This window comes from Leucopleurus acutus (genome assembly GCF_964270905.1).
Source record: "Leucopleurus acutus genome assembly, chromosome: 13".
In the NCBI taxonomy this organism is placed as follows: domain Eukaryota; kingdom Metazoa; phylum Chordata; class Mammalia; order Artiodactyla; family Delphinidae; genus Leucopleurus; species Leucopleurus acutus.
The window spans coordinates 16,431,533-16,449,686 of NC_139155.1; the positions used below are offsets into that span (position 1 = coordinate 16,431,533).

Sequence of the window (18,154 nt, forward strand, 5' to 3'; positions counted from 1 at the left end):
TTGGATTCACCTCACCATTTTCACAAAAAACTACTTCCAAACATATCTTGATCTTGACAGCATTTAATTCTACTGGCAAAACTATTGCTAACACAGTCACCGTCAGATTTGGGGTATCACATGAAAAGCAATAGATTACAGGCAAAACCCCAATTACAGATTTCAATTCATCCACAAAAGTGAGCAGCCCAACCCAGCACAGGCCGTCTACTGCTGATAAAGTTTCAAAAATCCCCCAGGAGCTCATTCCATCACGTTTTACTTAATCTTAATTTCCTCCATTATGTTAGGGAAAAAAAACACTCTCTAGGCAGAAAAGTGCAGTGTCCCTTCCATCTCCCTCCCCAGTCCAGTGGTTTCGCTAGTTAAGGGAATGCACAGCTGTTTCCTAATCAATACTCAGCCAACACAGTCTTGCAAATGGCTGTGGCAGCTGAGAAAGGCCTTCCACGAAATTACTCCCAGCACGTGACAACATGGACCCAAGTACGTGACAGAGCCTGGGGGAGGAAGGCCCTCTCTTTGGCAGCCAGGCTAGATCAGGGTGGACAACAGTCTATGAAGAAGTGCTTTCATTGGGGCTTCCTTGGTGGCGCAGTGGTTGAGAGTCCTCCTGCCGATGCAGGGGACACGGATTCGTGCCCCGGTCCAGGAAGATCCCACGTGCCGCGGAGCAGCTGGGCCCGTGAGCCATGGCCGCTGAGCCTGCGCGTCCGGAGCCTGTGCTCTGCAACGGGAGAGGCTGCAACAGTGAGAGGCCCGTGTACCGCAGGAAAAAAAAAAAAAAATAAATAAGTGCTTGCATTAATGTGCACGAAGCCCTGGATGGTAGAAGGATGGAGAGTTTTAGGAAAATGGACAGTCACAGCCGTTACTAAAGATGAAGGATATATAAATACACAGACTGCTTGGGGTCTTTACAAGGGGCCCTTCCACTATAGGGGAGCTCTTCCTCCTCCCTGAACCCCCGGAGCACTCCATCTTATGATTCGATTATGCTCTGTATGTATTACAGTGTGTGTGTACTTGTCTCTTCTTACCCACTGGCCTGGTCAGCTGCCTGAAGACAGGCAATGTCCCACTTGCCTTTGCACCATAAATGCCAAATAACCAACAGGACACAAGTCAGGGACCAGAACACAGGACTTACAATAAGAACAGGCCTTGACCCTGCTCTGCAGACAACTCACTGCCTCTGAGACCCTCAGGAAGTAAGGGCATCTCTCTGGGCCTGTTCCTTCCTTCTGCCATGGAGGCCAGCAGCCAGGAAGAGAAGGAAAGGGAAGAGGATGAATGAAAAACTGGAAAGGGAAGGAGAGGGAGAGAAAGAAAGCAAAGGAGAAGAAGGGAAGAAGAGAGGGGAATCAAGAAACAATCAATGTCGGAAGAAACAAGGATCACAGCTGATCTTAGGCAACTTTCAATGGAAGAATCGGCCTAAGTGATTTGTAGACACCTAGACTCTTTCCTTGTCAATATTTACTACATTATTCCTCCTTTAAGTCTGCTTTAAATCACTGAGAAGTTGTCTTTCGTATTTTACTAAAGTATTTAATGATTTTTTTCTTGTACAATCTGTAAAAAATCATGCATTCCTAATAAAAATAACTATATGAGGATCACAGTAGGATTTCTACTCAGGCAACAATAAACATACCCGTGAAAATTCACATTAACCATAAGTCCATCATCAGCTGCTAAGACACCCTCAGAATCTTCACCCACTCTGGGACACACCCAAATACTTCAAAGAATTTCGTTGGGAAAAACTACCGTTGAAGATGAGACAAACACTTATGGCTCAATAGGAGCTGAAGAATAAATCACTTTCCAGGGCTTCCCTGGTGGCACAGTGGTTAAGAATCCGCCTGCCAATGCAGGGGACACGGGTTCAAGCCCTGGTCCAGGAAGATCCCACATGCCACGGAGCAACTAAGCCCGTGTGCCACAACTACTGAGCCTGCGCTCTAGAGCCTGCTAGCCACAACTACTGAGCCCACGTGCCACAACTACTGAAGCCCGTGAGCCTAGAGCCCGTGCTCCGCAATAAGAGAGCCACCACGATGAGAAGCCTGCGCACCGCAACGAAGAGTAGCCTCCACTCACCACAACTAGAGAAAGCCTGAGTGCAACGACGAAGACCCAAAGCAGCCAAAAATAAATAAATTATTTTTTTTGAAGTGCATTAAGAGAGAAAGCAACAGAAAATATCATAAATAAAAGAATAAATCACTTTCCATGCACTTATGTCTCAGAAGTCACATGTGCTTTTCTCTAGATGGTTTGCTTGACCTAGAGAGAACACTCTGGGCCACTTTTCTCCCAGATGGGTGCCTGCAGGACCAGACAGGGAATAATGCACCCCCGGCATCAAAGTACAACACTTCTAAGCATATAATGACATGAAAACATCTATATGAAGTCAAATCTAGCGAGAAAGTTTGATATTATGATTTTCTTTTTTAAATGAAGCTGAACTGTAAAATGTGGGCAATGAAAAATCCATCTGTCAGACAATATACCCACTTAAGAGTCCACCCACTTAGGAATAATCCCTGAATGTCACCGTGTTATTTATTTATTTAATTTATTTATTTTTGACTGCGCTGGGTCTTCATTTCTGAGCGTGGGCTTTCTCTAGTTACGGCGAGCGGGGGCTACTCTTCGTTGCAGTGTGTGGGCTTCTCATTGCAGTGGCTTCTCTTGTTGCGGAGCACGGGCTCTAGGTGTGCGGGCTTCAGTTAGTTGTGGCTCGCGGGCTTAGTTGCTCCATGGCAAGTGAGATCTTCCCAGACCGGGGATCAAACCTGTGTCCCCTGCACTGGCAGGCGGATTCTTAACCACTGCGTCACCAGGGAAGTCCCTCACCAGCTTTATTTTTAAGCATCATACGGCCTTTATAAATTGAATACTCACAATAAAACCACCATGAGCGAAGCATCCCTATGATCTATCTTTACCAGCCATGATGATCCAAGTTTGTAGATCACTTTTTAGAGAATTCAAAACATAGACTCATGAACCACCCCCAAAACCCCACTGGAGTCGAATGGGTCTGAAAGGTGGTTTTTTAATGCCACCACTTATCCAAAGCTGGGATCCAGCCTCTGGATGTCCCCAGTGGTGGCTGGGCTCTGCCTAAATCCCTCAACCCTTTCTTTACAGCTACATGGGATTTATGTCATTTGCCCTCTCCTTATGATTTTGGTGAGCAAAGGACGTCATCCAGTTTCACACCATTCATCCTAGAGGGCAGTCGGCTCAGGAACAAAAAGAACATAACAGAAAATTCAAATACTCAGTGGGTGGTAGGCCCAGAACACACAACCACAAGCAATGATAAAAGGGTCACCACGTGAAACACAACTTGCTAAGCGACTGGCAGTTCACACTGGCAGTGCAGCTGGCAGGCATTCTGATGAATACTTGGAAGATTAATACATGATTCGTACCATCTCCCTCCTGTTTACACACAACAGGGACCTGCCTGCTTTATGGACACACAGGTGCTCACATATGGCGGCGACAGCAGCAGCATTAAATCTTATAGTCAATGGTAGGATGTCGCCCACCACACTGCCGTTATCTTTTCCTATCTGCATAAGTAAAGCAGAGTGAAGGCTTAGAAAACCCCAGAGAGGAACTTCCACGTCTGCAAGCCCCCCAAGGAGTCCAGAAGACATTCCTGATGCAGGAACAACTTTTTCTGTGGATATCTAGGCATACCTGCCCCCACCCCCCTTCCTCCTAACGCCTAAGATGTATACACTTTCTCTTTAGGGAAGAAGATAAACCCAGATGAACTCTTTGGGGTGAAGTACTGGGACACTGTGGAGAGGTAAGAGTGAATTAGCAGCAGTTTAAAAACATATGAGTCAGCTCTCCTAGTTCACCTGAAAGAATAAGGTGAAAATGCACAGCGGGCATAACAGGCCAAGTGCAGCGGCCGCTGAAAGCACATCGCATTGTCTGAAACCCAAGACCATAGTGGCGGTGAGTTCACCTCTCCCGGGCTGTATAATCAATGTAATAAACACCGCTGTCTGTAACTTCACACCTCTTTTTTGGTTTATAGAAATGTTTGTCATGCCCACAATCACACCGTCCTATTACTACCCTCACCCTTCCCACATTCTGGAAGGCAAGAGTGAATTTACCACTTGGGGGAAAAAATGCTTAACTCCTGCTTCATTTCTCCGTTCTATCAAGTACAGAGGGAAAGGTTTATGTTTGAAAGTTTTCTTTACTTTTGTTCACCCCAATTCCTAAGTACTGTTTTAAAAATAGATTCTTCTGCTTAAAAACATTACAAAGATAAATCTCAGTCTTCTCGTTTAAAAGATAAGATAAAAAGATCTCATTTTAGCTTCCCTTTCCCTCAACAGCTTGACTTTCAAACAGAATTAGTTTTAGTTATTGCAACAATGTCTTTCATCTCATTTAAACCCTGTAAAATACAGCTTCCTTCAAAGGCACTAACAGTCTTTTAATTTAAAACTAAACCCCCTATAAATAACGTATAATTCACTAACAGCATTTGTGCTTGACGTATAAAAGTCCTTTCACCTTGAAAATGTCTGGGGGGCGGGGAACGCTAGGCCTGTTTATAAAAAAAGAAAATCAAAGAACTCAAGTCTGTCACATGGTCACTCTATTCCCTCCTATGACACAGACAAAACACTTCCTTTCCTACCAAAGTCTCTTAAAATTATAGTAAGCTATTTCATCTTTGTTGGTAAAAGTCAAAAGTTATCAAATCAAAAGAAAAACTTACGAAAAACCCATTCACCCCTTAATCATACTTCTTATACTTTGCAATAAGAAACTGTTCTTCATGAAGGCACTTGTCAATTTCCAACTAGAGGATGACGGCACAGAAGCTCCCAGTCATAAAGTAACCACTGAACCCAACCGCAAATAATCCCCGGATACACGCCTGCAAAATGAATATGCAAAGGTCAATGTGACCGGTGACAACACATCGGCTTCCCCATGTAAATGGAGAAACTAACATTTTCTTTAATGAAAATCAATAAACGCTAAGTCATAATAATCCTAAAGAAAAACAAATCCAAGTCTACAGATGGCCTCAACAGCATTACACAAACTTTTCAAAGAACAACTATGATAATCCAAGGTCTGTTATCCTTCTGGGGGACTGTATTTGTCACTGTTTTCTGGCACTTATCTGGCCACTGAAGCCCTTTTCGAAGAAGTAATTCAACAGATTAATGAATCTAACTCACATTTCTAACCTTCATTTCTTCAAATATGCAATGTTCTTATGTGTGTTGAAATTATGCAATGCTTCACATTTAGTTTGCTGCTCACAGAAAATGACTTAGCACCCTCAGGTTTCATGTCTTCAAAGAAATAAGCAGGGGGTTGGTTTCTCCCGGCCTCTACCTCCCAATCCCTGCCTTTCCCCTCATACTAGTACACACACACCCTTGGGCTCTTCCTTCTTCACCAATCCCTTTTCACCTTTAGCATTTTCAACGCCCTCCATCATGACATCTCTTCAACCACAGAAGAGAAAAAGACATCACATCTCTTTTTCCCCAACTGACCATTTCCTTCTCCCTCACTTCAATCTGAATTGCTTATCAGGGAAAAATATTTTCTCACTGCAATTCCATCCCCAACAGCAGGTTCAGTTACACAAATCTGCTTCATGCTTCTTTGCTCGCTCTTCCTAAACCAGCTGGGAAGAGATGTCAGTTTTGTGGAGTTTAAAACAGAAACAAAACAAAACACCTGATTGGCTATGTCTCTGCCTCAGGGCTGCTCTCTAGGGAAGGGTGGGGGATGGACAACGAGACTGGGCCCCAAAAACTGGCAGACACTTAGGTCTCAAAAAAATAATAACTAAAAAAAATACACTCACTCACACACACACACACACACACACACACACACACACACACACACGAATGGCTACGTGCGTATAGCTTTGAGGGAAAAAATAAGCAATAATAAATGGAGCTATGGAATCTCTTAAATACATGCTAGTGGAAGGCCCCATACAAGTGCCAAAACGCCAGAGAGAAGTGTTTATTTTATCTCCATCCTCCACACTCATCAGGCCCTGGGTTGGATCTGGACGATAAGCCAGGGCACCATGTAGGTCTGAGGCTCCTCTCCAGCCACTGGGAAGAAGTGTGACCCAGGACCACAGAGCACCCAGTCCCTCTCAGCTTCCAGCACTGGCGGGCGTCCCCCCCACTCCCTGCACACCACCTGCTGAGGCCAGAAGAACTTCACTTTCTAAACAGCCCCCACCAGGTTAGCTGCCCATGTGTAAAAAGACAGTTTACACATAAGGTGAAAAGGAAGGAATATACGTTTTAATTCTGTGTGAGTTAATAAGAAATTAGTAAAGGCAGCTGCTATCGTCCAGAATAGATATCTTCTTGTTTCACTGAATCCTGATGGTATCAATATTGACACACAGATACTCTGGCCAAGGCCGTGTTTTCTTCTTCAGTTAATACCTAATATTCCTGACTTGAAAAACCACCGATGTGAAAGTTCAAACTGCTTCTGGAAACATAAACACAGAGGCACTGCATCAGGGCACAACCTTGGGAAAGACAAGAATACATCCAGCCCCTGCCCTTCCCTGCAGGTTATCCTTCACTTTTCCCTCAAGGCTACACCGACGAGCGCCTCCCCTTCCCTCCTCCACCCACCCTTCCTCCCGCAGGAACAGAAGCAAATGGTCCCTACAAACCTCAGCCTCTTCCAGAAGCTCGACTCACAGTTCTTGGCCTACTCCTCGCATCACTCCCCCCAACTCCAAGCACTCACAGGTCAAACGAAAGCTCTGCAGTAAGAAGCTCCTTTGCGTTTTCCACATGGTTCTGCAGCTGTCAAGGGACCTCTAGAGAGGACTGCAGCAAATCCCCGCTCCTCGTGCCCCAGGGCGTCCTGTGTCACTCTGCCCCACCACCCTCTCTTTTCCTTCTCCTTAACTCCCACCCTGCCAGGGGACAGAGGCTGTCTTCTAACCTTCCCCTGGTACCTACTCCACACCTCCTTCTTTCCACAGTCAGCTGCGAAGACAACAGGCAGGACCCCTCCCCACGGTCCACCTGCCCCTTCAGACCCTGCCTGGTCCGCACAGCTGGCCTTTCCCAGCTGGTCCTCACTGGGAGGTTGCTGCCCCGCTCCAGGGCTTTTGGCCACTCCTATTACCTTTACCTACTGGCTAAAGAGACGTCCCCCAGCCTCAACCTGGAGACCCTACCCTTGTGCTCTGTCCATGGGCACGCTGCCCTCACAGTCAAGTTCTCAGTCGTCGGGGAGATCCTACACCGCCCAGCTCCCTCCCCACCCCTTTGCTACCCACTAGCCTGAAACCACTGTTAAAATCCAGGCTGCAGGGGGAAACGTGGAGGTGACAGAACTGTTCTGTACCACAACTGTGGGGCTGGATACACACGTCTATGTCTTTGTCAAGACCCAGAGAGTTTTACTGTGTGTAAACAAAAAATAAAAGCAATCAGGAATGAGGAGAGGCCCAAAATAAGAGACCAAGTGTAACAAAGAACTAACTATATCACAAGCAAATGACGTAACACCCATGCTGAAGAGACCGTACGGAGGAAAAGAACCCACCCAAGTAACTTTGGAAAACAAAACCTTGACTGTATACTGTAAGGTTACAGAGAAAGGGAACTGTACACAAATAGTGTCCTCCACTTAGTTGAAAACTGCTGAAATTTGAGTAAAGTCTATGGTCTAGTTAGCATTATACCAATGATAATTTTTTAGTTTTGATTAATATGTTATAATTATACAAGGTGGCTAGGGAAAATTGGGTAAAGGGCACCTGGAAATTCTTTGTATTATTTTTGCAATTTTTCTAGAAGCTAAAATTATTCCAAAATAAAAAGTTAAATGACAATGCATGCGTACATTTAATAGTGTATAGCTACTAAATGAAATAAAGCGAGTGCCTCACAGCTAGAAAACACTCCAAAAACGGTCCATTCCCATTCTTTGTTGCCTTGTGCTGGTCCTTGTTGCCTGTGTCCTTTCTTACTGCCACTGCCTTTCAGCAGAATTTCATTTTCCAGCCATCTTGTCCTCTCGTGGACCCTGCAAGCACTGCTAGAAGCCCCTCGGGTTTCCCCTGACTCCCTGGCTCTTCCCCTCCTGGGTCCCGTCAGACTCTGTCACCTACCTTTGTCCAAAGGCAGCCTCGGCCACCCCTGTGGTCACAACAATCCCATATATTCACAGAACTCACACATTTCTACCTACAGCCCTAATTCTGCCTTCAGAGCCACCTTTCCAATTGCCAACTTTATATGCACTTGACTCTCCCAACAGGAGGTCAAACTTACACTAAAGCCCTCCTTCGTTTTCCCTCCCAACCTGTCCCCCGTCCAAGTCCTATCCACGTTGTCCATGACACTCACCTCCACTAGGAAAACAGTAAAAGCCCTTCACGTGCTGCACTTCACACACTGCGAAACACAGACCCCAGTTTTGAAGGACCTTACTAGGCTTTTCACAAATGCAGCACTGAAATACATAGAGTAAATGCTGAATTTTTCTACGCTGAACAGATTTCTTTCTGCAGGACAGCCTCTATTACGCAACAAATATTGTAAGTCTCCAAAAAGAGGGATGCTATAGTTCCCAAATTTTGATCTAACCATAGGTCATTTTTTCTGATCTGTGAACACAAATGCCAGAATGATTTCCCAGATGGCTGCACCAATTCTGTTGCTGCCACCATGCATTAGAGTTACTTTAAGCCCACCCTGCCCCCAACTTTATAAATATTTATGACACACAATGATGACTTCTTATACAACTTCTACATTACTAGAAAGTTTAAACTTTTCCTAATACGTTTGCTTACTAGCTGTAAAAGAAATATTTGTTCTGTGACTGATGAATGAATGCATGGAGGGAGATGATGAATTTCCTATTTACTTCTCTCTGCAGCTCCATGAAATCACTTACCGACCTACATTCTTGTCACTTAATAAGCAAGAGCATACAAAAACCCATCCATACAGTTGCCTAAAATAAACTAGTTTCTATGGACAAACCCTGGTGAAGAGAATGAGCTTTAATGTCCTAGCGACAACACACAGACAGCGGGTGTGAGGCCCAATGTCCCTCCCAGCACTAACATTCCCTGTGCTCTCTCTGGCTTCTTTGTGTTGGGAAGTTTTCCACCTAAAAATGGAGATAACAGCATACACCCAACCCCAGGGCTGTGCTATTTAGATATCTAGAGGGAACTTTGTCATGATCAAATACACTACACAAAAAGCACAGAGAGCATAACATTCAAACACGGAGGGCAGGTGGTCAGACATTTTCAAGGCATGTTCCTACTCTTTTCATCCCACAACCAGACCAGAGACCTGCAACCACAGCCAGGAGACCCGTGTGGCTGACAGGTTCCTCGTCAGCGTTTGGATCTGAGCAAGAAAAGAAAGGAGCCTAAGTGGGCAGCACTCTCAGCAGGGGGGCTGGTACCGAGGGGCTAGGGGTCAAAGGTCAGGGGCTCACCCTGTCCAGCACAGAACCCACAGGCTGAGGCGTGAGCCTCAGTCGGGATCAGAATTAGAGGCTGAGATGCAAATGACCCAGCAGGTCAGAACCAGGGGGGTGGACAAAGAGATGCTCAGACCAGAGGCGTGGGGCACCGCCCTCACTTGAGCTCCGCAGCGCCCAAAGGACAGCACAACTATGGACTAGCAACTCCATGGTGGGCAAAGCTTCCCACGAGCAGCGGCAGCAAGCTCGGCAGCCACAGCTGAAAGGATTCTGGCTGCTCGGTGCCCTGCAGAAGACGTACTGTCCTCCAGATGCAGGGAAGACCGGGGGTGAGACCTGCCTTCTCCAAATCCTCAGGACCCTCACGAGTGTTTTCCCCACAGGAGATCCAAGAATTTTATCAAGCTCTAAGTTTTGAGTCTCAGTTAGTAAAATAAAATAAAAAACTGATTAATAGGGCTTCCCTGGTGGCACAGTGGTTGAAAGTCCGCCTGCCGATGCGGGGGACGCGGGTTCGTGCCCCGGTCCGGGAAGATCCCACATGCCGCGGAGCGGCTAGGCCCGTGAGCCACGGCCGCTGAGCCTGCGCGTCCGGAGCCTATGCTCCACAGCTGGAGAGGCCACAATAGTGAGAGGCCCGCTTACGGCAAAAACAAAAACAAAAACAAAAACTGATTAATAATTAATGTGATGTGGGGAACAGAAAAGAAAATGTGTATCTCTGTTTTGAGACAAGGAGTGAAGATGAATATTCACTTCAGCTTACGGTCCCCCCTCACACTCAATAGCAAGACACATGCTCAGAAGGTTCTCAGGCAGGGTTTCCCAGGAAGGTCAAATACAGAGAAGAAATTACATCCGGAAGATGTGAATTTTATATCATTCCAGTTGCCTACACTATAATTAATCTCCTTCATTTAACTATACTGCTACCCTTGGCATTCTCTACCATCTCAGCTGCACCTTAAATTGGGGAATGATAAATGCAAACCTCTAGCTCCCAGGTCCATTTTATTTCAGCTGCTTATCTTGCCTTGATAAAACCAAATGCACAAAAGTTAATTTTAATAGGTTTTTAACTAACTCCCTAAGGTTCATGAATCTGTAAAATTCTTGTAAAAACTGTATTAAAAGACAAATCACAGACCAAAAATATCACCCACACAAATGCAATCTAAATTTGTAGCCAGATTCCTATGTAGTGTTGATACTAGAACACAAAACACGTTTTTAAAATATATAAAAGCAGCTTGATTGCCCATCCAAGGAATAATTTTGTATTGATCTAGGCTAAAATTCTGACAGCTATAAAAACCAGATCTGGGGACTTCCTTGGTGGTGCAGTGATTAAGAATCTGCCTGCCAATGCAGGGGGCATGGGTTCGAGCCCTGGTCCGGGAAGATCCCACATGCAGCAGAGCAACTAAGCCCATGGCCACAAATACTAAGCCTGCGCTCTAGAGCCCGTGAGCCACAACTACTGAGCCCATGTGCCACAACTACTGAAGCCCGCGCACCTAGAGCCTGTGCTCCGCGACAAAAGAAGCCACCGCAACGAGAAGCCCATGCACCGCAACGAAGAGTAGTCCCTGCTCGCCGCAACTAGAGAAAGCCTGCACGCAGCAACGAAGACCCAACGCAGCCAAAAATTTTTAAATTGATTAATTAGTTAAAAAAAAAAACAGATCTGGGCAACCATATGAAAAGATTTGACACGAAAATGAAGAAATGAGTCATGTGAGGTGAACCTAGCACTGGGGCAGATGCCTGGCAAAGACCAAAAGTGAGGACAGCCAGCACCGAGACCTGGGTTTCTAACACTGCTCTCCACTAGAAAAAGAGACCAGCGCTCCTTGAAGAAATGGCCAATTCCAGCACTGGGCAGGAAATGCACAAAATGAGCCTGGAGCATTCTGTAGTGCCAGAAATTAAGGAAGTGCTCCAAAACAAGACAAAAAGAAAGGAAACAAACTGCATTGAGAGGAGCATGTCAGAGGGACACAGAGGTGAACTGAAAGAGTTCCCAACGGCTCAAGCTGTTACAACATAAGCAACAAATAAAGCAATACTGGGTTGTAACCTGAAATATAAAATAAACATCCATGAGTCCATACTGATACAAATGATTGAATAAATGGGGAAGGGCAAACAAATCTGTGCAGAACTCCAAATACTTTAGGTAGATGCCCTACCCTTACGGAGGCGAAGAATAATCCCACTCCTTAAGCGACTCTCCTCCAAAGACGACGGTACGGAAAGGGGAGAGAAAAGAGTAACTCCACAGTGGAAAGGCCTCACCAACACTATCTGAGCCAGGTGACCAAGGGCAACATCAACAGTGATAAGTCATATGGATAGTACGTCCCCTTGATGTGACAGAACAGCAGGTTATCCCAGAAACACATCACACCCCAGCCTAACCACAGGGAAAACAGACAAATCCCAACCGAGGGACATTCTACAAAATTACCTGACCAGTCCTGCTCCAAACTATCAAGGTCACAAAAAACAAGGGAAGTCTGAGGAACCGTCACAGCAAGCGGAGTCTAAGGCGACATGGTGACTAAATGCAATGTGATCTCCTGAATGGGATCCTGGGACAGAAAAAGGACACTGGGTAAAAACTGAGGAAATCTAAATAAAGCATGGACTTTAGTTTTTGTTTAAAAAGTAAGACAGAGATAATGAATAGTTAAGAGAGTGGGGGAGTATTAAAATGCAAAGAAGGGAGCTGGGATGAGCAGAAGTTGGGTACTTCTATCCTTTTACTCCCAAAGAACGTTAGCAAATGGCATTATAAACAAGAAGTAATTCCTAAAATGTTTAAATAACAGCTCTGCATATGTGGAGATTAATTTTCCATTTTATCCTCTTACCAATAAGCTGCCTCAAGGTCAGCCACTGAGTAATCAAAACGGCTTAGCAACTTTTAAACCTAAGTTTATTAGAAATAGAATTTCTAAAAGTTTGCATTCTCCATGCTTTCTTGCACACAAAATGATGGAGACGACCGTTTGCTACTACAGGCAGCCCCAGCCTGTGGCCAGAGATGATAAACGATTTATTTGGTTTCCCTTTATGCCCAAGGTGGGCAGCTGGACTACTGAATCACTGACAGTTAGCCGTATAGAACAACAGCCTATGTGGGGACTTCCCTGGAGGTCCAGTGGTCAGGACTTCCACTGCAGGGGACACAGGTTCAATCCCTGGTTGGGGAACTAAGACCCCGCATGCCACGTGGCGCAGGCAAAAAAACAAACAGCCTGAAAAATAAGTCCCTCCTAGCAATTTGGTTATACAGGTCGCGTGGAAAGAAATGAATCATTTACCCCTCTTGTCATCCTTCAGGTGTCTTCTAACAAGGCCAGCCTTTCCTTTTTTACAATAACAGCATAACTGGGTTTTGCCATTTCAGAAGTTAACAGCTAAAATGGGAACTACTGTTTCCCTTTAAATAAATTATAAGCAGTATAAGTTCCCAACCAAATATTAAAATCCACACATATCACGAAGCCAATGTAATTAACAGCCCACATACAGGAAAGCAAAGCAAGGTACGCATTTCATTTTTTAAAACTGTGATAAAATTTACCATCTCAAATATATACATTTACTTTTTATATGAAATTTTTCTCTCTCACCAAGTCCTGTATCTTTTCCTTGGCAATGTTACATCCATGCTGAACATAATCCCTGTCACTCCTCTCACGGTGGACCATCCCATCTTACACCTAGAAAAACACAACACCCCGTTCTCTATGCTCTCATTCAGAATTGCCGGATTAATCTTTCTAAAACTACACTTTAATCCTATCTATCACTCCCTTCTATTAAAAATCCTTGAACCAGGGATTCCCTGGTGGCGCAGTGGTTGAGAGTCCCCCTGCCGATGCAGGGGACACGGGTTCGTGCCCCGTTCCGGGAGGATCCCACGTGCCGCGGAGCGGCTGGGCCCGTGAGCCATGGCTGCTGAGCCTGCGCATCTGGAGCCTGTGCTCCGCGACGGGAGAGGCCACAACAGTGAGAGGCCCGCGTACCGCAATTAAAAAAAAAAAAAATCCTTGAATCACCTTCCAAATTAAGTCCAAATTCCTTGGCCTGACACCAAAGACCTTATTCAATCAGAGACCAACCACTGTTCTCCTTGGGTGGGGGGGGGGTGGGACACACACACACACACACACACACACACACACACACACACACACACACACACACACCCCTTTCCTCCTAGGGCCGTGCTATTTCTTAACCTAGAATCTCTCTCTCTCTCTCTCTCTCTCTCTCTCTCTCTCTCTCTCACCCACACACACACACAGACACACACACACACCCCTCCATTAGCCAAGGATGAAGAACCCATTCCTCAGGTTTTTCTGAAGAAAGAGCCTTAATTTCCTCATCTTTCAAACGACAACTAATAACAACTTCCATATCATAAGACTGCTGTATTTAAGAAAACAATATGTATGAAAAGAACCAAACACGTAGGTATTAAAATGCTATTTTCTTCCTCTTTGTCTCTTTGTTAGAATAATAAAACAAACTAGGGGGAAAGAAAGGAAAAATGAAGAAATGTTCTTGAGACAAGAAAGTGAAGTAGTTTTGAGGTGATGATGGTCTGACTGGAGAAAAAGGAGGAGGAACATTCTTGGGTACTTACAGAACGATGCCCTGGCTCTTTATCACATCTCATTTCATTTCGAAACGCTGGCCCCTCTCCTAGCGTAGATGTGCCTCCGAGGCCTGCTCTCGGGATCACCCACTGGTGGGTCACCTGGAGTTCATACATTGAAAAGAATACCGTTTCCTCTTCAAGGGCAGCAAAAGGAAACCATAAACAAGACCAAAAGACAACCCTCAGAATGGGAGAAAATATTTGCAAATGAAGCAACTGACAAAGGATTAACCTCCAAAATTTATAAGCAGCTCATGCAGCTCAATAACAAAAAACAAACAACCCAATCCAAAAATGGGCAGAAGACCTAAATAGACATTTCTCCAAGGAAGATATACAGACTGCCAACAAACACATGAAAGAATGCTCAACATCATTAATCATTAGAGAGATGCAAATCAAAACTACAATGAGATATCATCTCACACTGGTCAGAATGGCCATCATCAAAAAATCTAGAAACAATAAATGCTGAAGAGGGTGTGGAGAAAAGGGAACACTCTTGCACTGCTGGTGGGAATGTGAATTGGTACAGCCACTATGGAGAACAGTATGGAGGTTCCTTAAAAAACTACAAATAGAAGCACCATATGACCCAGCAATCCCACTGCTGGGCATATACCCTGAGAAAACCATAATTCAAAAAGAGTCATGTACCAAAATGTTCATTGCAGCTCTATTTACAATAGCCCGGAGATGGAAACAACCTAAGTGTCCATCATCGGATGAATGGATAAAGAAGATGTGGCACATATATACAATGGAATATTACTCAGCCATAAAAAGAAACGAAATTGAGCTATTTGTAATGAGGTGGATGGACCTAGAGTCTGTCATACAGAGTGAAGTAAGTCAGAAAGAGAAAGACAAATACCGTATGCTAACACATATATATGGAATTTAAGGAAAAAAAATGTCATGAAGAACCTAGGGGTAAGACAGGAATAAAGACACAGACCTACTAGAGAATGGACTTGAGGATATGGGGAGGGGGAAGGGTAAGCTGTGACAAAGCAAGAGAGAGGCATGGACATATATACACTACCAAATGTAAGGTAGATAGCTAGTGGGAAGCGGCCGCATAGCACAGGGAGATCAGCTTTGTGACCACCTAGAGCGGTGTGATAGGGAGGGTGGGAGGGAGGGAGACGCTAGAGGGAAGAGATATGGGAACATGTGTATATGTATGGCTGATTCGCTTTGTTATGGAGCAGAAACTAACACCCCATTGTAAAGCAATTATACTCCAATAAAGATGTAAAAAAAAAAAAAAAAAAGGGCAGCAAAATTTCAACTCACAAAGCAACTCACTATGTCTCTGACTGCCCTATAACTCTCTCTTAATTCCGAAGCTCTGTCCTCCCAGTCGAGGATAACCAAGGGCGAGCTGCAGTCTCACCTGCTCCCTGCCTAACCCTGGTCCAACCCACACCTCTGGACCATGTTCACACGCTGACTGACAGGTCACCAGAGCCCAGCTCAGACCAGGCCCCCCTCAGAGGGCTGAGCGCCAGCCTGAGCAGCCACAACACGCCATGGGCGGATGAGCGCCATGCTGGGAGCCCAGCATCATGCCCCCAGCCAGGAACCCCCATCCTAGAGAAGCAGTGTCCAAGTCCTAAACCAACACCAACAAGTCACTGCACCAACAAAAGCTAGAGAAAAACAGGAATGCACACCGGGCTTGGAGAAAAGTCAAAGCAATAGTGGGCTAAGTGCCCCCCATATTGTAGAAGCATCCACCTCGTAGCCACCTAATTCTCTGGAAAGATGAGTTCCCTTTCTTCAGGGAAAGAGGAAGGCAGGCAGTCTTGGAGGTGGGAAAGGCGAGGACCACAGCCTGGCAGGCTGTGAACGCAGTAGGTGAGGTACAGAACCTGCAGAGGAGTCCTGGAGTCCAGAAGAGATGGGGGCAAGCCTCCCTGGCAGCTGCCCCAAGGAGAGGTTAGTATCCACTGTCAATCCCAAAGGCCATGAGAACTTGTGACCCTGTATTCATCACCATTTATAACAGGTGATGTTGTCTGTCTGTGTGTCTGTCTTCTCTACCTCACTGGCTCAGTCAGAGCTCAAAAGTCCATTTTCTAAGACTGCCCAAGGGCAGGTGTTGACTGACTAGTGAATGCACGAGAGTGAGAGCTGTTAAGTGACTGAAAGTAATACCCACTTTCCAAGCTCAGAGCCTCAACCTAGAAGGTACCTGGGGGCCTGGATTCAAAGGCTGACCTGCCAGCTCCAAATCACCTACCCCATACAACCACTATTCAGACACTTGAAAACTCCAGAAGCCAAGAGAACTTGAAGGCCACTCGTCTGGGCTTGGCAATTCCCAGCTCTGAAAGATCAGAGTTTCCGGTCAAGCAAGGGCATTAAACAAGGGAATTAAAAAAGGCGGGGGAAAAGAGAGAGAATACAAGGAAAATTCCCACGTCTGTCAAAGGGTATTTCAGTCAATCCTCAGAATGCAGAAGTAGAGAAATGGGCAGAATGCTTTTATATGTTAATATTTTATACATGGCAAGAACTTGCCACGAAAGAAAGTTGACTGAATTCATGAGTTTCTTTCCCTTCCCTCCTGAAATCCTACAAAGATGACATTAAAAGTATTTTTAGAAAGATAAAAATAGCACATATAGACAGAAAGTAGATATGCGGTTGCTTAGGGCTGGAGAGTTGGGAGAACTAGGGAGAGACAACTAAAAAGCACTGTATTTTTGTTTTTATTTTTACTCCATTTTATTTTACTTTTTTATTATTTTTTAAAATTGAGGGACTTACCTGGTGGCACAGTGGTTAAGAATCCACCTGCCAATGCAAGGGACATGGGTTTGAGCCCTGGTCTGGGAAGATCCCACATGCCGCAGAGCAACTAAGCCCGTGCGCCACAACTACTGAGCCCGTGCGTCACAACTACTGAAGCCCGCACACCTAGAGTCCGTGCTCTGCAACAAGAGAAGCCACCGCAATGGGAAGCCCGCGCACCACAACAAAGAGTAGCCCCCGCTCACCACAACTAGAGAAAGCCTGCGTGCAGCAATGAAGACCCAATGTGGCCAAAAATAAATTTAAAAAAAAATTTTTTTTAATAAATAAATAAAATTGAAGTATAGTCGATTTACAATGTAGTGTTAGTTTCTGGTGTACAGCAAAGTGATTCAGTTCTACATATATATCTATTCTTTTTCATATTCTCTTCCATTATAGGTTAAAGATATTGGATATAGTTTCCTGTGCTGTGCAGTAGGACCTTGTTGTTTATCTCTTTTGTATATAGTAGTTTGTATTTGCTAATCCCAAACTCCTAATTTATTCTTTCCCTGCTCCCCTTCCCCTTTGGTAACCATTGGTTTGTTTTCTATGTCTGTTGAGTCTGTTTCTGTTTCGTAAATAAGTTCACCTGTATAATATTTTAGATTCCACATATAAGTGGTATCATATGATATTTGTCTTTCTCTGTCTGACTTACTTCACTTAGTATGACAGTCTCTAGGGCCATCCACGTTGCTGCAAATGGCATTATTTCATTCTTTTTAATGGCTGAGTAATATTCCATTGTGTGTGTATGTATATATATATATATATATATATATATATATATAGTACATCTTCTTTATTCATCTGTCAATATTCACTTAGGTTGCTTCCATGTCTTCGTTATTGTAAATAACGCTGCTTTGAACACTGGGGTGCATGTATCTTTTTGAATTAGTTTTCTCCAGATATACGCCCAGGAGTGGGATTGCTGGATCATATAGTAACTATATTTTTAGTTTTTTAAGAACCTCCATACTGTTTTCCATAGTGGCTGCACCAATTTACATTCCCACCAACAGACAGGCTTTCTTTTTGAGGTGATGGAAAGCTCCTATATCTGACTGTGGAGATGGTTACACAACTCTTGTGAAAAGACCAAAAACCACTGAACTGTATGGTACAAACGGGTGAATTGTA

General features: G+C 44.7%; 1 protein-coding gene across 3 annotated transcripts in view; it reads right to left on the reverse strand.

Annotated features, from left to right (window-relative positions):
* The window catches only part of ZNF532 (zinc finger protein 532), a 107,887-nt gene that overhangs the window by 58,757 nt on the left and 30,976 nt on the right, over positions 1–18,154 (reverse strand). The window lies entirely within an intron of this gene.